The following is a 26,535-nucleotide window of genomic DNA, read 5'->3' on the forward strand; positions in this document are numbered from 1 at the left end:
TCTCCTTAATAGAAGTAAAATTATGGAATTTTATGTTTTTCCAAAAATGTATCATTTCCCTTAGCTTTCAAGTTTGTTGGTTAACAGGTTTATAACATTCTCTCTTAGCTTCTGGAGTGTGTGTGTGTGTGTGTGTGTATGTGTGTATTCTCATTCTGTAGTTCATTAAGACTGTCAATCAATTTTTAAGAAACATTTTTTTTAGTCTTTTCACAAAAACCTTATTTTAGTTTTGTTAATACTCCCTATGGCATAGTAAAAAATATATTGGTTTCTGTCCCTGGTTCTTGATACAAAGTTCCTAAAACTTCAAATTTCTTGAGCAATATAAGTGCTTTTTAAGAAATTTTTTTCTTGATGTTTATTCATTTTTGAGAGACAGAGAGAAACAGAGCGTGAGCTGGGGAGCATCAGAGAAAGGGGGAGACAGGATCTGAAGTAGGCTCCAGGCTCCGAGCTGTCAGCACAGAGCCTGATGAGGGGCTAGAACTCACAAACCGTGACATCATGACCTGAGCTGAAGTCAGACTCTTAACTGACTGAGCCACTCCAGGTGCCCTGAGTGTTTTTATTCATAATGAGCCCCTTTAGACCACAACTGAGCTTATGATAACAAGATGATTCAGGGTAAGGCCCATAGATAGCCTCAGGATGAAGACTAGTCACCACAAAGCCTAAACACATGATTAAAGAGTGGGAGCTTACAGTCCTCCTGGGGAGGGAAAAGGGCTAAAGACTGAGTTATAAAAACTCCTGAACAACATTTGTAGAGCTTCTGGGCTGGAGAACACATCAGAGTGCTGAAAGGGTGGTACATCCAGAGAGGGCATACAAACTCTGATCTTCCTTCTCATACTTTGTTCTGTGCATTTCTACCATTTGTTTCTTACTTGTATCCTTCATAATAAATAGGTAATAGTAAAGTGCTTTCCTGAGTTCTGTGAGGGGATAATCAAATAAGGGAATAATCAAATAAGAGGGGGGGGGGTGTTGTACAAACTCCCAAATGTATACTGGTTGGTCAGAAATACAGGTGGCCCTCGAGACTTGTAACTAGTATGTGATGTGGGAGCTGCCTTGGACTAAACCCTTAACCTGTGGGGTCTGTGCTAACTCTGGACAATTAGTGCTAGAATTGAATTGTCAGACACCTAGTTGGTGTTGGAGAAGAGATTGGTATGTGGGTGAATGACATATTTGGTGTCAGAATAAAACCATACACTCTCCATTGCTTTTTGGTTCTCTATTGATCCTGGTTTTTTTGTTTTTCTGACTTTCTTGTTGGGAATGTCTTCTCTGATTTCTTAAATTCAAGACTTATGTAATTAAAACTTCCTCCTTTTAAATGTATTCAAGGTAAATTTCCTTCTAATTTTGTTTAGAGGTAGGTTACAAATTCTGACATATATCAATTTTGTTGTTGTCTAAGCTAAACCATATTAATATCATACTTAATGGAGCAAGACACAATGGATTCTAAGACCAGGAGGAAGTCTAGAATGTCTGTTCTTATTCATCTTACTGACAGTAAACTTGAGATTTAGGAGCAAGGCTGAGAGAGATTCCAAAACATGCAAACCCTGCTGAAGCTGTGGAAAGGGTAAGAAAGCTGAGCAACTTTACTTGGAAGCAGTTCAAGCATTCACCAAATTCACTGCAGTGGCCTGCCAAAGTGAGGGAGATGCAGAGACAGGGGAGGACTGAGAGAAATCCTTCCAAAGCTCTTCAGGCTGCATTCATCTAGTGTTTATCAGTGATCTCCAAAGGTTAGAGATGAAGCCCCTGGCTATAGAGGATTCTATTAAGGGGCAATAACCTGAGAGTGAGACTGGAGAGCCAACAGAAATCCCCAGAGACCCAAAGAAGCTAGCATCATGAAACAGCAATTAAATGGCTGGTTTCTAAAGCATGGAGGGATCTATGGAGTCTTATGCATGATCAAGACCAACCTGTATTAGAGAGAAATCTCTGATCCTGCCCTCAACATTTCTAAAGCAAGTGATGAATGGACTGAAGCTTAAGGTGTAGCAAAGCCCTGGGGTGTCTGGATGATTCAGGTGGTTAAGCATCCGACTCTTGGTTTTGGCTCATGTGAGTTAGAGCCCCAAGTTGGGTTTGTGTTGACAGTGTGGAGACTGCTTGGGATTTTCTGTCTCTCTCTCTCCCTCCCTCTCTCCTGCCTGTACAGTCATTCTCTCATAAACAACAAACAAAAAAGGTGTAACAAAGCCCAGATATGGCTCAACTACAGATTAAATTGACTCAATCCTGCATTCTGGTAACTTGACAGAAGGAGCATGCCCTTTTTAGAGAGGGAGTAAATATAATTTATTTCAATATCTACTATTTATTTATACAAAATGTCTGATACAGAATCAAAAATTACAAGTCACATAAGGGAGACTCAAAGAAGGTCTGTTTGTTGGAATCATTAGATAGGTATTTTAACATAACCATGGCAAATACAGTAAAGAATATAGGGGAAGAAAATTGGACAATGTGAATAGATGAGGGAATTTCAGCAGAAAGATATAAATTATTAGAGAACCAATTATTTTGATGGAACTAATAGATGGAAATGTTAAAAATGAAAAAAATAATGCAGACATGAAAATTTATTTGGAATTATAGCAGACTGGACTTAGAAGAAGAAAAGAACGGCAAACTTGAAGACAAGCCAATAGCAATTATACAAAATAAAAAACCAAAATAAGAAAAGCAAAAAAACCCAAGAGAATATCTAAGATCTGTGGGGCAGTATCATCTGGACCAGTATACAATTAGAGGACTAAAAAAAGAAAACAGATATTGGCAATAAATATCTCTGAAGGGATAGTGACTGAAAACTTTCTAAAACTGATGAAGTACTTCAACCTACAGAAATAAACAGCTCAAAAATCTCCTAGGAAAACAAAACAAAGACTTCCTTAGCCAGGCATATCATGGCCAAACTGTTGAGAAGCGAAGATGTCAAGTCTTATAACAGCCCCCCAGAAAAGACACACTACATACAAGGTGTATTAGGTCTCCTGAGAAACACAATCTATAAGAACACAATCTATAATACATTGTAGAGATTATAGCAAAAATAGATAACTGGATAACAGCGCACAAAGGGTAACAGGGAGTAAATATAATGAGACTGCTGAAGGTTCTTACATTAATCATGAAGTAGCATATTCCTAGAAAATAGACTGATAAATTAAAGATTCACTTTAGGGGTGCATGGGTGGCTCAGTTGGGAGAGCGTCCAACTTCAGCTCAGGTCATGATCTCACAGTTTTTGAGTTCAAGCCACAAGTCGGGCTCTGTGCTGATAGCTCAGAGCCGGAATCTGCTTCGGGTTCCGTGTCTCCCTCTCTCTCTGCACCTCCACTACTCATGCTCTGTCTCTCTCAAAAATAAACAAACATTAAAAAAAAGATTTATTTTATAGAGTAGGGGTGAACAATTTCTTTTGTTATAAAGGATCAGATGATAGATATTTAAGGCTCTACAGGCCAGAGTGTCTCTCTCACAAGTATTCAACTGCTCTGGTGTTGTAGTGCAATGTGCGAACAACCAGAGATCATATGTAAACAATAAAATTTTATTTAGAAAAACAAACGGGGGCCATTTTTGGCCTGTAGACCACAGTTGTTATAGATGAGCAACCACTGATTCTAAAATAAAGAGGTATAGCTAAAAATTCAATGAATCATGCAAAGACTTGCAAATGAATGTTCATAGCAGCATTATTCCTAATGACTTCAAATTGGAGACAATCTAAATGTCTGTTACCTGGAGAATGTGGTATAGAAAAAATGTGGTATATCTATACAGTGAAATAGTATTCAGCAGTAAATAGGAATGTACTGCTTACACATCCTAGGACCTGGCTGAACCTCAAAACTACTGTGCTCAGTCAGTGAAAGAAGGCAGACAATGGAGATCACCTTATTCCATGATTCCACTTGAAATATGAAAAATTTGAAATGTCCAGAAAAGGCAAAGCTATAGAGACAGAAACTACATCAGTGGTCGCTGGGGTGGGGACGAAGATGAGAGGAGAATGGAGATTAATGGCAAATGGGCATGAGGGATGATCTTGGATATCTAGGATAATGTATGGAGAAATTGAATCACTATGTTATACACCTGAAACGAATTTAACATTGTGTGTCAGTTATATTTAAGTTGAATAAAAAGTCTAAAAAATAAAAATAAAATAAAGAGGGATAAGCCCCTTCAAGAAGAGATGAGATATATAAACCATTTTATCTTTGATGGAGCACAGAAAAAGAGAAGAGAATGACAGAAAAGGGAAAAAAGAAAATTGTTTAAAGACCAAATGTGGGCTAGTGTGCTAATTTGAAATAGTTGGACCTATCAAAAATGAGCAGGCCACAGTCACCCACAAGCTCATCCTCATGGCTCTTCACAGGTGTTCATGAGGAGGACTGAGGTCTGAGCAGGAGACTGAGACGGTACCACTATTTGGTGCAGACCTGAAGCAAGATACTGGCAGCTGCTGAAGGGTAAGCATAAAGCCTTGTAGACTTCTCTTCCAACCCTTAAGCAAAAGCCTTAAACTGCTTGAGGAAAGGCTAACAACTCTTTAGCTCCCAGCGCCCAGACAAAACTTCATTGTTGAGAAAGGTTAGAAATACAATGTCTGGGCACATGAAAAGACGTTCAATGTCGCTCCTTATCAGGGAAATACAAATCAAAACCACACTCAGATATCACCTCACACCAGTCAGAGTGGCCAAAATGAACAAAGCAGGAGACTATACATGCTGGAGAGGATGTGGAGAAATGGGAACCCTCTTGCACTGTTGGTGGCAATGCAAATTGGTGCAGCCGCTCTGGAAAGCAGTGTGGAGGTTCCTCAGAAAATTAAAAATAGACCTACCCTATGACCCAGCAATAGCACTGCTAGGAATTTACCCAAGGGATACAGGAGTACTGATGCATAGGGGCACTTGTACTCCAATGTTTATAGCAGCACTCTCAACAATAGCCAAATTGTGCAAAGAGCCTAAATGTCCATCAACTGATGAATGGATAAAGAAATTGTGGTTTATATACACAATGGAGTACTACTTGGCAATGAGAAAGAATGAAATATGGCCTTTTGTAACAACGTGGATGGAACTGGAGAGAGTGTGATGCTAAGTGAAATAAGCCATACAGAGAAAGACAGATACCATATGGTTTCACTCTTACGTGGATCTTGAGAAACTTAACAGAAACCCATGGGGGAGGGGAAGGAAAAAAAAAAGAGGTTAGAGTGGGAGAGAGCCAAAGCATAAGAGACTGTTAAAAACTGAGAACAAACTGAGGGTTGACGGGGGGGGGGGGGGGGGGGGGGGGGGGGTGGGTGATGGGTATTGAGGAGGACACCTTTTGGGACGAGCACTGGGTGTTGTATGGAAACCAATCTGACAATAAATTTCATATATTGAAAAACAAAAAAAGAAATACAATGTCTGCCTTGGAAGATAGACAGGTAGCTTTCCTGTTCCCAGGACACAAGCAAAGCTCCACAGCTGCAAAGACAGGACTTAAAGGAATAAGCTCTCTACTTCTAGGGAAGGGGCAGGAAGCCACATTGGAGCCAGGGTCTACACTGATAGCAAGTGAAGTTCTGCTACCTCTGTGAGTAGGGCAGGAAACTCCTGCCCAAGACCAGCCATGGATCCAAGCGAGAGAGTGGTTGCCACGAGGAGGAGGAACAGGAACTCAGAAAGTCTCTCTCAAAGACTCAGGCTCACAGGACTTCCCTAAGACTGGGGCTGGACCAGGAAAACCGAGAATCTCTCATGCCTCCACTCCAGGCTTGATACCCAGTAACAAAGGCACAACATCAGCCTGTAACTGGTAAAGGGAAAACACAATGACATTGGACTCAAAGATGGCTGAGAGCACAGGGGGCAGCAGGAATTCTGAGCAAAACCCTCGTAACTCTCAGCCCCCACCTGAAGCATAGGGCAACAAAGAATTTGAATCTAGAGGTGCACTCAAGGTTGATGATAACACAACCAAGAAAATGTTATTATGATGGTGCTAGGATAGCAACAGTGCTCCATCTTTCTGTATCCCAGCTTGAAGTGGAATTTGAAACTGGATTGGACCTCAAAAGGACTGGTTACCCAACTGAAAAAGCTATTCGCTTTTCCCAACAGATACACCAATATTTCCAACTGTCCCTTTGTTTACTGTCTATAGTGGTTTACACTCTGGGGCAATGCACCCTAGTAAGACAGGGATCATCAGGGAGAGATGGGTCATGTTGAAAAGGGACTCTGAAACCTCACTTTAGTAGGCAGATCCATTTTATAAAAGACTATTTATGGAAGTTGAGTATGTGGAATAGAAAGCTATTTTGTAAAACCTTTACTCCTTTTCACCCTTTGGAAAGGCTGTAGTCACCAGGGTTTCCTGTACCCAAGCTTGAAGCTATCTACAGGATTTATCTGTAGGATTAAGAGTATTTTTTTCAAGAGTCAGACTGCCACACTTACAGGCTGTGGGACTTTGGACAGGTGCATTAAGTTTCTAGTGTCTCAATTTTCTGTATTGTAAAATGAGGACTGTGATGGAATTAATCATATAGGGTTGTTGTGAGCATTAAGTGAGATGGCCCATGTAAAGTGCTTAGCAAAATGAGTGCTGCTCAATGTATGTTAGTTATAATAATTCTCACCATGAGGTAATAAAGTCCTTGCATCATTCTTGAAGTCAGAATGAAAAGAAGAAGATAGAAGTCAAGGATATTGTGCAGACAAAATCAACTTGTGGACTCATTGAATACAAAGAATGAGAGAGAGAGGGCAGGTTGGAAAATGACTCTGCATTTTGGGACTCCCAAATCCTGGCAGAATGATGGTGTCAGTGGTACACTCGAAAGCATGCATCCGGTCTGTAAAAGGTTTGGCTCCAGCCCATTCCATTTGGGATTGCAAGCTAAGTCACTACTTTTTCAATTAAAGCCAGAAATCCAGATAATTATGTGAGAACTCCTTAATTTTTTATACTCTTAAAAATATGGAGGAAATAAAACATGACTGTGAGATGCAAATTTGCAACCTCTGTGTAGGACCTTAGAGGTTCACTGCTGTGGAACTCATTAAATGTCCCATAGTGCCTTGCACATTTTTAAGGGTTCTCATTAAAAACTGGTTGAATAAATGGATTTTCGATCACAGTGTTTTACATAAAGCATACATATCAATACTAACTGGTTTTTTAAGTTTCAAACTTATAAAGGTATTTGAAGAAAGGAATTTTAAAACATAGTATTGTGTGATATTTAACACTTTAAGATTAGAGATGCAAAGCAAACAAACATTATAAACCAATTATGTAGGCTGAACCCCAGGCAGAATTGTTCAAGGAAGTGGTAACCTTTTCAGTCAGTATATGTTACTTCTATGTTTTTCTATAAGAAATAGATAATACATTATCTTGTTATATAGATAATAAGCCATCTAATTTTCCTCTTGATTCCTCTTCTGATGTCCCTTTTTTTTCTGACCTAGAAGACAGCTTCAAAAATGTTTTAGTATTTGCTGCTCATACTCCATATCATATTCTTTTTTCTTGTTAGGGCTGCCTTTACCATGGCTTTCTTCTCCACCTGCCTATAGAGTTTCCTAATGACCGGTAGCCTCTACATTTGTGAGCTCCTGATGTAGGAACTCGCTGGGGCACTTGGGTGGCTCAGTTGGTTAAGTGTCTGACTTCTGCTCAGGTCATGATCTCTTGGTTTGTGGGTTCAAGCCCCACACAGGCTCTGTGCTGACTGACACTTTGGATTCTGTGTCTCCGTCTCTCTCTGCCCCTCCCCTACTCATTCTCTCTCTCCCTTCCTCCCTCCCGCTCTCTCAAAAATGAATAAACATTAAAAAAGATTAGAGAGGAACTCACCATAAAGTCTGAGTTCCAGTTAGCCAGGAGACAAAAACATGACCTGGAAGAGGGTATGCAAGGTGTTGAAACAATCCTGTACAAATCACAAAGGTAGCAAAATCAAATTATGTTTGGGAATGATAGTGGTGTAGGGTGATTAAGGAAAAGGTGAAGAGGCAGGAGATGAAGCTGGAAAGTTGGTTTTCAGGATACAATGCCCAGTCCTTCAAGACATCATCCCTAAGCATTTCCAGACTGAAATGCCTCCCTCCCACAGAGATTAAGACACATCCAAAGCCCCTCCCGACCTTTGAATGAAAGAGATGTAGGTTTAAATACATGCTCTGTAACGTATGAGCTATTTCACCATAGGAAAGTTGTTTAAAACCTTTAGGTCCCAGTCTTCTCATCTGCAAAGTGGGAATCAAGTATGTTTACCTGAGAGAGATGTTTTGAGGACTTAATTACATGCAAAGTGGTTTTTTTGTTTGTTTGCTTTTTAACCAAGAGAGAGCAAAAGAGAGAGGGTGCACATACATGCACAAATGGGCAGGGGAGGGGCAGAGGGAGAGAGAGAATCTCAAGCAGCCTCCGTGCCCAGCACGTGCTGGGCACGGAGCCTGACACGGAGCTCAGTCTCACCAATGGTGAGATCATGACTTGAGCTCAAGTCAGGAGCCAGTCACTTAATCAACTGAGCCACCCAGGCGCCCCTTAATATACTTAATACAGTACTTGGCATCTAAAAAGGGTAACTAGTAGTAATAATAGTTGTGTTCCAAAATACAAAATTTCTTTAAGTTCCCTGAATGTGCTACACTCCTGCTCAAGTGCATATTTTGGTAGATGTGATTTCTACCTGGTGTCTACCTCCGACTGCCTTTTTATTTTAATTCCAGTATAGTTAACACACAGTGTTTTATTTACCTCTGATTGCTTTTGATGGTTCTCTGCTTCAGCAGAGAGGTTGCTTAATCCAGTGTTCCTCTTGGGGGGATCCATAGACAGGAATCAAAGGAGAATTGAACACAGATGGAAAAAAGATTCCGTCTTTATTTTCACCAATGTCTCACTAAAATTCACTATTTAAAAAAATTTGAATAGACAGTAAAGTACCATAGTATTAGCAATATCTAACATTCAAATTATTAGAAATCACAAATGTTTCATATCATGTCACAATTGTTGCAGATATCATGAAGTAGCATTTACTCTCACTAGTCCTTTGAAATTACAGTAGTTGTTAGACCTAACGGTAGATATTTTTATTTCATGTGGTAGATAGGAAGGATGTATATTTCTACATATTTTAAAATACTTTTAAAACTATAATTCCATAGAATTGGTTTTCTTTATAATCCTATATATTTTAATTCAGGCATTTGGTAACATTTAATAACAGAAAAGATTCGTAGATTATGAAAGGGTTCTATGGCACACACAAAAAAGAGTAAGAACCCCTGTCTTAGCATTTACTATAGTATACTATGCACTATTAGATGAATATACTGTTTTCAGTTAAAAGTTAGCCTTCAGGTTCAAATTTACATTCTGGGCAAACCTTCTCTTAGTCTCACTTAACACCATCATATTCCTCCATCAAAAAGGAAGACAGCACACAGTTACTTTCTTTTAGTTGCAGACAATTAGTGCCCAGTCAACTCATTGAGCATGAGTTTTTCTTTAAATTAGGGTTTTCTTCTCTCATTCAAGGGCCTTGTCTCCCTAAAACAGTTTTATATCCTTTAATATAAACCTCAGAGGACGTCTAACTTCAGCTTAGGATGTAGTTAGCCAGCAGGAACTTTATAACTCCCAAAGGAACAAGAAAAATCCAGATGATCTACAAATGATAACTGTTGCTTAACTTACCAGAAAACTGGGGTCATAGGGCCCAAACATCTAACTTAAAATCTAAGGAAAGACAGTACTTCCCAAAACAGAAGGGCAGTAGGGACACAAACATAGACTTTTGAGGAAACAATGAAGAAGATGAATTTAGTTATTTTTTAAATAAGCCAACTGCTAGAAGCTGAGTGTGGGCTAGTGTGAGAGTACAGAACTCCTAGGAGTAAAGACATTGGGAACACTGGTACTTACCAGCAGCTCTTCCCCTTGGTCTCCACCAAACACTCATGCGAAAGACTGGGGTCAGTGCAGAAGACTGGATAAAGCCTCATCAGTGGTACAGGCCTAGAGGATAGAAAAGTTTCTTGATGAGAAAGGCACCAAGTCACCCCTGCATCCTCCTCCACTGAGAGCTGAGGCCTTGTGCCATTGGGTAAGGACCGCGAACCTTGGCCTTTCTAGAGCACATGTGAAGACTGTCTGTGGCTGGGGAACTGCAGGAGAAAGAAAACGGTGTGCTCCTGGGGGTGGGGGCGGGGACAGGAAAGCGACCTGGATCCACACCATTCGAGATTTCCTAATGCTGTGGGGAAGGAGGCAGGCTCACCAAGAAAGCCATCCCCAACCCCATCCAGTCTAGGGCTACAAAACCTGCCTGAAGATTGACGTTGAGCCAGAACACCAGAGGATCCCACTCCTTCTCCCCAGCAGGGTAGGGTAACAGGAAGGGTGAAATAGGAACACTGAGGAAAACCCTTTGACAAAAAGATACCCACCCCACACACCAAGCAACTCCAGACAAGTTTGAAGCTGATGGTGAACCCAAGGTCACCATAGCAATAACAAAAACCCAAACCCAGCCAAATCCTGACTAAACTGAGTGAACCCCCTTCTGCCAACACACACACTAATGGCCTAGGAAAAGATATGTAACTTTTCTGTGCATAAATACTATTTATTTCAGTCTACAGTTTTGCAACTTTATGTTTGGCAATAAATAAAAAAAAACTATGAAACACACAAATACACAAGGAAAAATAATCCATGGTAAAGAGCAAGGCAAACAATACAATCAGGTAAACAATAGAAATGACCCCGATATCGGAATTATCCGACAGCAACAGTCACAGAGGTGAACTACATCTGTGGTAGCTGTGATGGGTAATTTTATATGTCAACTTGACTGGGCTAAAAAAATGCCAAATAGCTGGTAAAATATTATTTGGGGAGTATCTATGAGGGTGTTTACAAAAGAGATTTATGATCCTAGGTAGACTGAGTAAAGTTCACCCTCATCCTTCACCAGTGTGGACGCACATCGTCCCATCCATTGAGGGCCAGAAAGAATACAAAGATAGAGATAGGGTAAATTTGCCCTCACTACTTAAACTGAGACACCTATTTTTTCTTACCCCCCGATGTCAGTGCTTCTGGGTTTCAAGCCTTCACACTCAGACTGGGATGAATACATATATATATTCATACATATTTTCTCAATAAAATAAGCAATCCAGTTAGGGAGTGGGCAAAAGTTTATTAATTTCACCAAAGAATATATACAGATAGCAGATGAACATACCAAAAGATGTTCAATTTGTATTAGGGAGATCGGACGTTACGAGAATAAAAATTAAAATTATAACCAGATACTACTACACATACATTAGAAGGTCTTAAAAAAAAAAAAGGGGGACAGGACCAAGTACTGTCAAAAACGTGGACAAACTGAAACTCTCATATATTGCCGATGGAGCATGCAAAAATGGTGCAGACACTGTGGAAAACAGTTTGTCAGTTTCTTATAATGTTAAAATAGACTTACCACCAACCACCCAAGAGAAATGGTAACTTGTGTCCACACAAAAATCCATTCATGGTTGTATGCAGAAGTTTTATTCAATAGTGCCCCAAACTAGAAATAGCCCAAATGTCCTTCAACTGGGTAAACAAACTGGGATGCATCCATATAATGAAATACTACTCATCAGTAAAAATGAACCAACTACTGATAGACACACAACATGTATTGACCACAAAGGAACATGAGATAAAGTCTGGGGTAATGGAACTGTTCTGTATCTTGATCGTGGTAATGGTCACATCCTGTCAAAACTCAGAAATAAATACTAAAAATGTTGAATTTTACTACATATAAGTTGTACCTCAATAAACTGACTTAAAAAAAACCTGGACAGAGTGTCATTTTCCACACTAGCTGTCAGATGCGTTTGCACACCATGATGGAAAGGGACTCCTTAAAAGGTACAGATTCCTTACAGGACATACATAGAAGTTTGTACATACTTAAACACATGGTATTATAAATTATCTTATATACTCATTTTCCAATAAAGACATAAATTAGAGTTTTATTATAAACATGTAAAATAGGTTTGCCATACTCTTCCTACTTTTTTTTTTTATGATAATGCTATTATCTTGGTAAAATACAGAACATAGTGCCTATTTAAGATAAATTAGAAAATATCAGTGGGGCGCCTGAGTGGCTCAGTCGGTTGAGTGTCCAACTTTGGCTCAAGTCATGATTTCACAGTTCACGAGTTCGAGTCCCACGTCGGGCTCTGTGCTCACAGCTCAGAGCCTGGGGCCTGCTCTAGATTCTGTGTCTCCTTCTCTCTCTGCCCCTCCCCACTCCCTCACACTCTGTCTCTCTCAAAAATAAACCCTAAAAAATTTTTTTTAAAATGCTGGCTATTCACAAAAATATTTTCTTATCCAGTTATATGCTACAGAATTTTAAACGCTGATTCCCCCCACCCCAAATCTCTTCATTTAGAATATTGTGGTTGTAAGCCGATTTCACTTTGATGATCTGTTAATGAAAAGGTATGCCCTAAGCTTGTATGAATTTTTAAAAATCTATGAACCTGGTCGATGATTTTTACCCCATTGGTAGTCATGCTTTACTGAGGGTTGTATCAGTATTCAATTTATCAATTTTTAAAAAAAAAATTTTTCTTTCAACGTTTTTTATTTATTTTTGGGACAGAGAGAGACAGAGCATGAACGGGGGAGGGTCAGAGAGAGAGAGGGAGACACAGAATCAGAAACAGGCTCCAGGCTCTAAGCCATCAGCCCAGAGCCAGACGCGGGGCTCGAACTCACGGACCGCGAGATCGTGACCTGGCTGAAGTCGGACGCTTAACCGACTGCGCCACCCAGGCGCCCCAAATTTATCAATTTTAAACATGAAGGAGTTTGAAAAGTCTGAAGATCTCAAAGCATGCAAAGAGACTTGTACCTTTTAAGATATTCCAACAACATCTCTGAAGCCCACCTAGTTAACATTGTGTGGTAGGACGGGACATGGAGAGCCAGAACAGACTGTTGGAGTCTGTGTAGGTGGGAGATAATTCAACCTATTAAAAATAATTTAAAATCTGAAATCAGAAAGGCAGAGTGTGTAGGTGGCAAACATGGAGATAAAGTCAAAGTCAGAGTCCAGGGACTCACAGGAGAGCTGAGAGTATCAAAGTTAGAAACTTGCTCTTGCAAGTGTTCTCTCCTCCATGGCCTGAATAACTGAAGCTACCATTTGTCGAACATTAACAAAGCACAAGGGCCTTTACCTGCACTAAAACCTGTATCTTCATGACAAACTCCTGTGCAGTTATTATTATTCTCCTTTCACCAGGAAAGAGACGGAGCTAGTGGCAGAATCAAGAATTGAACTTCTAGCTTCCTGATTCTGATTTCTCTGTTTGTTGCGCACTATCCAGCATCTTATGGAAAACCACCCAGCGGTCCATCTTATTTGGCCCAAATGCACGTTTTCCAGGTTCTCAGGACGCATTCCCCACCTTCACACAACAATACCATTCTTCCCATTGGCCCTATCTCCTTCTTTATGATTTGTGTTGTGCTCTAGACCTCAGAACTGGCCCCCTCTCAGTGAGGCCCGGACAGTTTGCTTTTTGTTGAAACTGAAACACCTGTTTTGCCTGGTAGCAGGTGCCTTCCTCTTTACAAGATCTTCTTCCTGATACACAGCATCTTCAGGTTTACAACATTCCTTTCTCACCTGCAGCCTGTATCAGGATTTTCTTTAAAGTCCCATAGCTCCACAATTACCCTTAATTTGGGGATGGGAAAATTTCCCCGCCTAAAAATAATTGATTATTTCTGTCCTAAGTGCATTGTTTAATCAGCTATGTCGTCTTTAATAAATCATAAAACCACTTTGAATTTGAGTTTCTTGATCTCAAAAATCAGGCACACTTGCCAAATAATTTCTAAAGAGGTCCTAGAGACCCAAATCTCACTCTAGCTTGTTACCATATGCATGGGATAAACTCATGGCAGCTGGAGTATCAGCTCATCATGGAGAGCTCTCAATATACTTGTGTTTTTCTTGTATTTATAGTCTTTGTGTGAGCTGAATTCTTGTTCTATCATGAGGGACCAAATTACTAAAGGAAAAACAAGCACCTTTCCTCATTCACGATATGCATACCTATATAGAAGACATACCTAAAACACATCCATACACATATCACATACCCATTTCATAGTGTAAACCCTGAGTGTTTGGTTGTAACACAAGTGCCTGATTTAAGCTTTGATTGCCGAGACACCCACTTCAAAGATGGGTGTCTCTAATAAACATATTGGCAGCCACACAACCAGATAAAAAATCAGGCCACCTTCCCCCACTGAGCCTTCTTAGTTTTAGAGATCTTGCTTCATTTCAGTAACTGACCATTTGGGCCACTTGTTTTTTCTCTTCACACACTTTACATTCTCATTCTTATATTTTAAATTCACCAATGAAGAGTGAGCCTGTGAAACCTTAGGTCCCTACCCTCTCCCCCAATAAAAGCAGAACCCCAGATCCCATCTCTCTCTCCCCACTTCCCATGATCTCACTGGGTGGCTGAGGTGTGCTGTATAATGTCCAGATACTATACATAATAAACCTTTATTTTTTTCAAGGCTTCCTGATGGTTACTGCTAAAGGGGGTTTTACAATCGTAATAAGAACCGCAAGGGCCAGTTGAACACCAACATTGGTTATTGGTAGGCTGATACTGGAGTGAAACAATTGGGATTAACTAAGGGGAATGCCCTATACCTGTAACTTGCTTGACTAGCCACCTAGCCCAGGTGGGTACTACCATCTGGAAAGTTGCCACTACTTGCTGGGGATGATTCGCATACAACCTCTGTAGTGTACTGCCTGCTATATCCAACCCAAAGGTCACAGCTGCCATAATAATTCAACATCTTCCCTGAGCAGGGTGATCAAGGCCACACAGTCTAATGAAACTACCATGCCACTAATTATAAAGGCCTTAGTTGACTTTTAATGTGTCTAAGTCTCCTCCATGCTTCAAGGCCAAGGATAGGTAAAGAGGCTATGTGGATTGCAAGGCTATTGTGACTGCCTCAGGAGAGGCTCTGGGCTAAAGCCATAAAGAAAACATTCCTGTGGGTGAGGAGGATAGGAGACCTCTACCTGCAGCCACTGAGTCAGTGGGTCATGCTTGGACTAGGTGTCCTAGCACAAGAGTGAAATAGCCTTGCAACCAGAAACCAATGGCGGCACCAGAGGGAAAATAAAACAGAGGCTTATGGTCTCTGTCACTATTTCACTCACCACTATTCTCTTCATCTACTGATCCACCTGGATATTATGGGTCCAAATCCCTGGTGTGATATTGCTAAAAAATTAATGGACAAATATAAATGTCCTGAACATCTGGTGCCAATGCCTCCTAAAAACCATGAGTAAGTATGCCAGCTTTCTGATAAATGCAAAAATCCCATGAATGCTTCCTGGATATTACTCAGTGCTATATACTAACATGCCAAAACTGTAATATTTACACTATAGAGACCTGGGCTCTATAGTGTTTTAAAAAATTTTTTAAAAAATATTTATTTATTTTTGCAGAATGCAAGTGGGTTAGGGGCAGAGAGAGAGAGAGGCAGACACAGAATCCAAAGCAGGCTCCAGGCTCTGAGCTGTCAGAACAGAGCCCAACCCGGGGCTCAAACTCACGGGCTGTGACATCATGACCTGAGCTAAAGTCGGAGGCTTACCGACTAAGCCACCCAGGCACCCCAAGGCTGGGTTCTTTAATACACTGTGCGTATCATGCTAGTGGAGACAGAATTCCAGAGAGATCTCTTGGGACATGCTGGAAAGGAAAGCAGCCACCTATAAGGAAGGGCCACAGTGACATCCAAAAATTTCTGGTAACAACATGTAAGATTAAGGTAACAGGATAAAAACAAGAAATAGAAACGGAGATCAAAAACTCTGCCTCAACTGAAATTTATACTTTTCTTAAAGATTTTATGCAGCATGAAGCAGAGAGGGGAACTAATTGGCTATTGTGGATTTTCTCTTTTGGAACAGAAATTTTTACTTACAGCTGACAAAATGTATTACCTGGACAGTACCTCTAAAGACCCTACAATCTAAAACCTTCTTAAAGATCAGTCTGGGCTTGATGCTTATTTCCTGCAAGATACGGCAGAATTCCAAGACTCTGGCTTTCCCCTGACTGGAACAGAAGTGAGCAGCATGTCTCATGAGGCGTTTCTGTTCAAGGGAAAAGCTGACAGGGTTAGTGAGGCACCCGCTGAGGGAAAGGGGAAAAAAGGAAGGCAAAGCCCTCCAGAGCCACTGATACTCAAACCAGAGTGCCCCCACTCCTCACTTGGATATTTATTACCTGGCCCCAAGCCCACCCTTCCATCACAGTCATCAACAAACAAGGCTTGCAGTGAATAGGAAGCATTCAAGTGAAGCTGCACAAAATTGACATGGTCCAGTGGATTTTATCATTTCCCCAAATAGTGACCCAAATGACCCCTCTTTGTTTTTCACCCTGAAGATGCCCCATTTGATCCTGAGTCCAGAGAATTATTCTTCACATGGGACTCCCCCTAATTACAGGATGGCACTACCTACATTTTAATTGGGGCTGCCAAAACAACCCAAAAGGTACTAAACCTCCTAGGATAAAATTTGCATTTTCTTTCTCTGTCCCTTGAAGATGTAAATCTTACCACGCTTTGAAATGTAAACACCCCAGGAGATAACTAAAACTCTGCTCACAATCGCTTATGAAGGAAAAAAATGAGAAGGGAAAAAAAAAAAACCCACAAAAAACCCAAAACAGAAAGAGGCCTTTTAAAATATAAACTGCTAAAAAAGCTCTTTTGCCCCAAATCTAGTCCGTAGCCTCAAGATTGCTTGTCAAGGACAAATACAAATTTTTAAAGTAAAAAGCTTTAGCCACTGGAGTGGGTAATCTTTATTTTTTCCTCTGCCAGAGAGCATTTGGATTCAGCTGTTATTTATGAACCACTGAGTTTTTATATTGCGCTGACTCATGGGTAAAATTTTAGAATGAAAGCTATAAGGTTTCCGTTTGAATTTGTTTGTATGTGTCTATACACGTATGTTGCAGATGTGTGCCATTTTTCTCCCTCTAGATCGAATTGCCAAAATTAACTTCTAAAAGAGCTTTATTTAATTAGCTTAAAAATAAGCACATATGAATTAAGTGTTCTAAAAATCACAAATACAGAAACCCAAATATTAAAAAAAAATTTTTTTTTTTTTGAGAGAGAGTGAACAAGCATGAGCAGGGGAGGGGACAGAGAGAGGGAGAGAGAGAATCTCAAGTAGGCTCCACACTCAGTGCAAAGCCCTACACAGGGCTTGATCTCATGACTATGAGATCATGACCTGAGCTGAATTCAAGAGTTGGAGGTTTAACAGACTAAGCAACCCAGGTGCCCCTGGATATATGTTATTAACATAAGTGTTCCAGAAAATGTATGAAATTCCTAGAAATCAGATGTGTAATGTTATCAGTCATAATTCCACTTGTCATCTTAAGTTGTAGGTCACAGAAATAACTATATTTCTTTGTTAATTGCATTCTAATAAACTCTCCTCAGATCTTGACATTTTTAATATTTTTTATATCTTTTGTCACTTATAAACAGTTATTGTTTTACTCTGCTGCTTTTGCAAAAGTGCTTCATCTTCAAAGAAATTCAAAGAGGGTTCTCTAACAAGTACAGATTTCTGGTAACTTGGAGGTCATAACACTGAACTGGGTAAAGATTCAGAACTCTAAGGAAAAAGTGGGTTCATAAAACTAACAAAAGATCAATAACTAGTTACATAGGACTGGGTGAACAGATGAGGATGATTATAATTTTTCATGACTCTTGTTTGAGACATTGCTGGTTCTTTAATCTTTTGTTCTTCAGATTTAATGAAATTTTCTCTTACGCTAACTGTGACTTCCTACAATTTGGTAAAGTATACCTTGATGAACAAAGAAGAAATAATTATTTTTTCTCCCTACTTATTAAATACCAGATGCAAACACTTGCACCATATAGACCTAACTTAGGTGAGGTCACCACCTCCTGAAATAAGATACAACCCTCTAACTGAATTGACTTATTCTCAAGACTAAGACACTAACTCAATGAGATATGGAGCAATCTACCAACACAGGATAGATTCACACCTACTTATACCAGATGACCCAAAATGTTACAGTTTGTCACAATATTCTCCAAATCTTTGGACAATTTCTAGGGCCCCTCAGATTACTGACTTGGTTTCATCATGGGACACTTCAAGCTTTGGATAAGCAGACGGATTTATGCTAACAGATCAAGACAGCTTAACAGAGAGATCAGCATAAGAGACAAAGAGAACCATGAGAGAACTATGGTCATGTCAGGGTGGTTGCATCAATGCCCAAGGTTACCCTTTCTGAGGAGTAGCATCAGGGTCTGCATACCCCAGAAGAAATCGACTTTACCAAAGTGTCCAACCAAGTCACTAAACAAATAAACAAGCAAACAACATCATCAAGATTCTTAGGGGTAGATTAGCACATAGAGTTACTGCAATATATTATCTGAAATGTCCAGTTTTCAACAAAAAAATATGAGGCATACAAAGAAAGAGGGAAGTATGACTGGGGAACAAAAAGCAAGCAACACAAACTGCCTAAGAGAGGGTCAAGGTGTCAGATCTAGTAGACAAAACTTCAAAACAACAACTATCAATATGTTTAAGGAATTAAGGGCAATTTTGTTTAAAGAGATAAAGAAAGGTATTGTGACAGAATCTCAACAAAGAGAGATCACCAATTCAGAGAAATTACTTAAAAAAAAAAACCCAAAAGATAATTTTAGTGTTGCAAAGGATAATAACTGAAAGGTTCACTAGTGGGGCTCAATATATTTGAGTGGGCATATCAGCTTATTTGAAGATAAATTGATACAGATTATACATTCTGAAGAATAGAGAGGAAAAATAAAAAATATAAACACATCATAGGGATGTGTGGTACAACTTAAGCACATCAACATACATATAATAAAAGAACCATAGGAGAGGAGAGGGAGGAAAAAATAGAAAAAAATATTTGAAAAAAATAATGGCTGAAAGTTTCTCAAATTTGATTAAAAGCATTCATCCATACATCCAGGAACTCAACCCACTCCAAATATGATAGTATAGAGAGAGCGACATGTAGACACATAATAGTAAAAAATGTTGAAAGACAAACTGAAAATCTGGAAAACAGAAAGAGAAAAATGCCTAGTCATGTGCGAAGTACACAAGATTAACAGCTGATTTCTCATCAGAAAAAATGGAGCAAGAAGGGAGTAGAATGACATATTTAAATGACATATTTTAAGGAGGGGAAAAAGAAAAACAACAAAACTCATCAGCCAGAATCTTTTATCCAGCAAAACAGTATTTCAAAATCGAAAGGTTAAGAAATAAAAGACATTCCCAGAGAAATAAAAATGGAGAGAATTCAATGCTAACAGATCTGCCTTAAAAGAAATAGTAAGGGGAATTCATCAGGTTGAAAATAAGTGACTCGGTAATTTGACTTGACACACATACATGTACGTGCATGTGTGCATGAGCAAGCCCGTGCGCGCTCAAGGAGTAACTGTGGAACATAATACCACACGTCACCAGAATCTACTATATATGGTAATTGCAAGAACAACCATTAAAAATTTTTAAATAGTAAAAATATTACTAAAGTAATTAAGAGTTGCACCAGGGAATGTTCATTTAATGCAAAAGAAAGCAGTAAAGAAGGAACAAAGGAATAAAAAAAAAAATGGGACAGGAGTAGATGGCAGAGGAGGAAAATCCTGAGCTGAACTCATTCCATGGATATACCTAGGTAACACCCACATCATAAACTCATAAATGTCTTGAATACTGGCAGAAGAGACTCTCCACAGCTATTTATGGATTAGAGGCCACATAGAAAAACTGTAGAAAGGGCAGAGACCCATTTGGGAACCAAATTAACCTTTAAGACTAACCACAAAAGAGACATTGAAAGTATGGAGAAGGGAAAGGAAGAGACCCCCATCAGGCTCCCCAGGCACAAGGGACCTACACTAGGAAGATAAATCCCCATAACATTTCACTATGAAAAGCAGAAAGCTTAACTTTGTAAGTTTTTATAATTAGTGGGGTTTAACACTAGGAATTTTATAAGTCAGTGGGTTTTGCTCTGGGAGAACTGGAAGGAGATAGGAAACAGAGGCCCTACCCTTAAAAAGACAGCATAACAAACAACCACACAGAGATACAGCACGGAACCATCAGTTTGGAAAATGCCTGTGTTATGCCCAGAATTCGTGATCCCCAAAGACCACCAGGGAGCCGAGTCCAAAGCAAAAGCAAAAGAGCCTTTATTCGAGCTAGCTCGAGCTCAGCCCCCTACCTGCACCGAGGCAGCGGTGAGATACGGAGGGGGGGGGGGAGCGAGTTTCAAAAGCACAAAGGTTTTATAGGGGTCTAGGGGCAGCCGAATGGCTGGGGAAGGGTCAGAGTCCTGTTACGCAGGTCGCTGGGCGTGTTTTGATCAGGAAGTTTGAACGGGTGAGCGGGAGGTTACTCAAGGGGAGGAGGCTCGATCTGAGGTTTCTGCAATTTTCCCGGAAAAAGGGTCATGTCGGGGACATAGTCACTCAAGGTGGAGAACACAGAACAAGATGGAGTCGGCCGGCGTAGGCCCGCCCTTTCACCTGGGGTATACAGAAAGGGGATTTATTTACTAACGTCAGAATGGGTACAGGAAGGGCAGGAAATCTGCAGGAAATTTCTCCAAAAACCAAAGAGCTAACTGGCATGATTTCTTTTTCCTAACCACAAGCCTCAACATATGCACACCTAAGGGAACCAGTGCAAATACCGTCCACCTGGCTTGATAATATTTCACCCCACCCGCACATTCTCTTGTGAATCTACCCCATCAAACCTGCCCCATTCAGCAGGAATTCTGCACAAGTGGCGCTATTTCACTTCCAACAAGCAGACCAGTGGGTACATTGCTAATGAACCCCAACACACACTCCTGTGGATTCGCCCCATCAAATCGGCTGCACTTGGCAGGGATCATTCCAAAGTAGTGTCACAAGCATGGCAATGTGCAAGCTCCCGGGGATGATAACTGTACTCAAGTTTAATTGCAGCTACAGCAGTGGGCCAGGGAGAGATATCTGGTCTGACTACAAGCCCCACTCGTCAACAAACACCGTAAAAGGGGCAGCACAAAGGGACAGCCTGGTAATTTGGGGTCACTGCAACCTCAACAGATAGAATGCAGGCAGACATGGAGTCTGATTTCAGGCCCTGCCCACTGACAAAAGCATCTTAGGGGATAATGCAGGGAAAGAACTCTGCAGTTCTGTGCAACTGCAGATCTGGCAAACACCAGGTCTGACCAAACTCAAGCCCAAAGCAGCCTTATACTGGCCCCTTAGCACAGGACAAAACCCTGCCCACAACAATCAAAGCAAGTCATTGCAGATGGCTGGTTTGAAGGAAAAAGCAGCTCAGCCTCAACAGTAGGGCACACAGAATGCACATAGGAGACCCCTCTAAAGCAACACATTGTGGGGGAACAGGGGACAGTGCACTGCAGGGGAACCAGAGGACCACTTCTGCATAAGGCCACTACTTTAACAGCAGGAGATATAGCAGACTTTCCTAACAAATAGACACCAATAGTTAGATACAATGAAGGGACAGAGGAGTATGTCCCAAATGAAAGAACAGGACAGAATCAAACCAAGAGAGCCAAACAGAATAGAGGTAAGTAATATAATTGATAGAGAAGTTAAAATAATGGTCATAAAGATACTCATTGGACTTGAAAAAAGAGTGGAATCTTGGGGTGCCTGGGTAGATCAGTCAGTCAAGCATCTGACTTTTGATCTCAGCCCTGGTCATGATCTCACAGTTTGTGTGATTGAGCCCTGCATCAGGCCCTGTGCTGGCAGCATGGATCCTGCTTGGGATATTCTCTCTCTCTCTCTCTCTCTCTCTCTCTCTCTCTCTCTCTCCCTCCCTCCCTCCCTCCCTCCCTCCCTCCCTCTCTCCGCTCCTCCCCTGCTATCTCTCAAGATAAATAAACATTTTTTAAAATAAAAGTAGAATTTCAGTGAGATCTTCAACAAGATAGAAAATATCAAAAAGAACCAATCATACATTAGCTCAATAAATGAAATTAAAAATACATTAGAAGTAATAAACAGACTAGAGGCAGGGGAAGAATTTATCAGTGAGTTGGAAGATAGAGTAATGGAAACAACTAGGCTGAACAACAAAAAGAACAATAAAATAGGAGAATAAGTTAAGGGAACTCGATGACACCATTGAGAATACTAACATTTGCATTATTGGGAACCCAAAAAGAAAAGACAGAGAAAAGGGGACAAAACATTTATATGATAAAATAATAGCTGAAAACTCCCTAACTCTAGGGAAGGAAACAGACATTCAGATCCAGAAGCCACAGAGAGCCCCAACAAAATCAGACCAACAAGGTCCACACCGATACATAGTAATTAAAATGGTGAAAAGGCGTAATAAAGTGAATTTTAAAAGCCACGAGAGAAAAGAAAACATATACAAGGAAAACCCCACAAAGCTATTAGCTCATTTTTCAGCAGAAACTTTTAGACTAGAAAGGAGTGGCATGATATCCTCAAAGTGCTGAAAGGAAAAACCCTGCAAACAAGAACAGTCTATCCAGCAAAGTTATCATTTAGAATAGAAGAAGAGATAATGAGTTTCCCAAACAAAAGTTAAAGGAATTCATCACCACTAAACCAGTCTTACAAAAAATGTTAAAACAGGTTCTCTGAATGAAAAACAAAGACGAGGGGTGCCTGGTGGTTCAGTAGGTTGAGCATCCAACTCTTGATTTCAGCTCAGGTCATGATCTCATGGTTTGTGAGTTTGAGCCCCACATCAGGCTGTGTGTTGGCAATGTGGACCCTGGTTAGGATTCTCTGTCTCCCTCCCCCTGCCTCTCTCTGCCCCTCTCCCACTCACATGCACATGCTCTCTTTTGCTCTCTCTCAAAAATGAATAAATAAACATTGAAAAAAAAAAGCAAAGGAAAGACCACAAGCATGAGTAAGAAAAATAGGAAAGGAAAAATAATTCACAGGCACATATAAACATAATAACATTATTAGATTAATCACTTACAAAACCAGTATGGAGGTCAAAGCACAAAAGTAGTAAAATCCAGTATATCTATAAAAAATAAGTCATGGGTTCATGAAATAAAACGATGTAAAAGATGATACCATATACTAAAAGGTGTAGGAGGTAGCAAAAATTTACTGCTTTTAGAATAGATTCAAAAGTAAGTGACCATAATCTTAGTATAGACTGTATGCATAAGAAATTATATATAAACCTAATGGAAAGCACAAGTCAAAAACCTGTAATAGATCTACAAAAACTAAAGAGAAAGTAGTCCAAGCATATTACTAAAGAAAGCCATCAAACCACAAGAGCAAGGGAAGAAAGCAACAGAGAAGAACTACAAATACAACCATAAAACAAGTAACAAATTGTCAATAAATACACACCTACCAATTATTTTGAATGTAAATGAACTAAATGCTCCAATCAAAAGATATAGGATGAATGAATGGATAAAAAAGTAAGACCCATCTATATGCTGCTTACAAGACACTAATTTCAGACCTGAAGACACATGCAAATTGAAAGTAAAGGGATGGAAAAACATTTACTGTGCAAAGAGAAGTGAAAGGAAAGTTGGGTAGTAATACTTGTATAAAATAGACTTTAAAACAAACTGTAACAAGAGACAAAGAAGAACCCCATATAATCAAAAAGGGAATAATCCAACAAGAAGATTATAAATATTTATACACTCAACGTGGAAACACCCAAGTACATAAAGCAGTTATTAACAAATATGCAGAAAGAATCAATAGTAATACAATAGTATTACAATAATAGTAAGTCTTTAACACCACTATAGCAATGGACAGATCATCCAAACAGAAAATGAACACAAAACAGTTGCTTTGAATGACACATTAGACTAGATGAATGTAACAAATATATTCACAACATTCCATCCAAAACTAGCAGAATGCACATTCTTTCAAGTGCACATGAAAAATTCTCTAGAACAGATTACACTAGGCCACAAGTCAACCTAGAAATAAACCATAAGAAAAAATCTGGAAGGAATATAAATCCATGGAGGTTAAATAGCATGCTACTAGACGATAAATGGGTCAACCAAGACATAAAAGAAGAAAGAAAAAATACATGAAGACAAGTGAAAATGAAAATACAATGGTTCAAAATCTTTTAGATGCAGCAAAAGCTGTTCTAAGAGGGATTATAGCAATACAGGCCTACTTCAAGAACAAAAATCCCAAACAACTTAACCTAGCTCTTAAAAGAACTACAAAAAGAAAAACAAAACCCCAAACCAGTAGAAGAAAGGAATAATGAAGATTAGAGCAAAAATAAGTGAAATAGAAACTAAAAAATAGAACAGATCAATGAAACCAGGATCTGGTTCTTTGAAAAGATCAACCAAATTGATAAGCCTTGAGCCAGACTCATAAATAAAAGAGAGAGACAGAGAGAGAGACAGAGAGACAGAGAGAGAGAGAGAGAGAGAGAGAGAGAGAAAGAGATCTCAAATAAACAATATCTGCAATTAAAGAAGACTATTAACAATCAACACCACAGAAATACAAAGGATTATAAGAGAATATTTTGAAAAATTATATGCCAACAAACTGGACAACCTGGAAGAAATGCATAAATTCCTAGAAATATCCAGTCTTCAACAAACTGAACCATGAAGAAATAAAAAATTTGACTAGACTGATAAGTCATGAAATTAAATAATTAATCAACCCCCCGCCAAATAAAAGTCCAGGACCCGATGGATTCACAAATGAGTTCTAGTAGACATTTATAGAAGAATTAATACCTATTCTCTTCAAACTATTCCAAAAAATGGAGAGGAAGGAAAGTTTCCAAATAGTTTCTACAGGGCCAGCATTACCCTAATACAAAGTCAGACAAGACACCACAAAAAAAAGAGAACTACAGGCCGATATCCCTGATGAATATAGATGCAAAAATCCTCAACAAAGTATTAGCAAACTACATATAACAATACATTAAAAAGATCATTCACCATGATCAGGTGGGATTTATTCCTGGGATGCTAGGATGATTCAAAGTCTGCAAATCAATCATCATGTACCCCATTAACAAAAAGGACAAAAATCATACAATCATCTCAACAGATGCAGAAAAAGCATTTGACAAGATTCAATATCCTTTCATTAGAAAAACTCTTAACAAAGTGGGGATAGATGGAACATACTTCAACATAATAAAGATCATATATGAAAAACTCGGGGCTAACATCTTAAGCAGTGAAAAACAGAGTTTTCCCTCTAAGGTCAGAAGCAAGACGGCATGTCAACTGTCTTCACTTTTATTCAACATAGTACTAAAAATCCTAGCCAAAGCAATCAGAGAAGAAAAAGAAATAAGAGGCATCCATATTGGTAAAGAAGTTAAACTGTCACTATTCACAGATGACATGATACTATGTATAGAAAATCCTAGATTCCACCAAAAAACTACTAGAAGCAATGAATGCAGTCAAGGGGCATGTAAATTCATAAGTTGGTAGTGTCTTCATACACTACAACAAAGTAACAGGAAAGAGAAATTTAAAAAACAACACCATTTACAATTGCATCAGAAAGATGAAAGCGTTTAAGAATAAACTTAACCAAAGAGGTGAAAGACCTGTACTCTGAAAAATATAACACATTGATGAAAGAATTTGAAGATGACACAGACAAATGGAGATAGTCCATCCTCATGAACTGGAAGAATATTATCAGATGTTCATATCACCCAGGGCAATCTACAATTTCAATGCAATCTCTGCCAAGACACCAATAGCATTTATGGCAAAACTAGAATAAAACTAAAATTTGTATGGAATCACAGAAGACCCTGAATAGCCGAAGCAACCTTGACAAAGAACAAAGCTGGAGTATCACAATCCCAGATTTCTAGATATATTACAGAGCTGTAGTAATCAAAAGAGTATGGTACTAGCACAAAAATAGACACATAGATTAACAAAACAGGATAGTGACTCCAGAAATAAACCCACATATACATACAGTCAATCAATCTATGACAAAGGAGAAAAGAATATCCAACCGGGGAAAACACAGTCTTTTCAATAAATGGTGCTGGGCAAACAGGACAGCTAGATGTAAAAGAATGAAAATGGACTGCTTTCCAACACCATACACAAAAATAAACTCACAATGGATTAGAGACCTGAAAATGAGACCTGAAACCATAAAAATCCTACACGAGAAAACAGGGAGTCATTTCTCTGACATCAGCCAAAGCAACTT

The 26,535-nt window shown here is 39.4% G+C and overlaps 1 long non-coding RNA gene across 1 annotated transcript; it reads right to left on the reverse strand.

The window, feature by feature from the left end:
- Positions 1-7,911: 7,911 nt before the first annotated feature.
- On the reverse strand, positions 7,912-10,132 carry LOC123380258. The gene is made up of 3 exons (XR_006585788.1): positions 9,994-10,132; positions 8,821-8,975; positions 7,912-7,954 (listed from the first exon to the last, which is right to left on the reverse strand). It is a non-coding gene; the product is annotated as an uncharacterized LOC123380258 (long non-coding RNA).
- Between the last annotated feature and the right edge of the window lie 16,403 nt (positions 10,133-26,535).

Source organism: Felis catus, chromosome D1, assembly GCF_018350175.1.
Source record: "Felis catus isolate Fca126 chromosome D1, F.catus_Fca126_mat1.0, whole genome shotgun sequence".
Lineage (NCBI taxonomy): Eukaryota > Metazoa > Chordata > Mammalia > Carnivora > Felidae > Felis > Felis catus.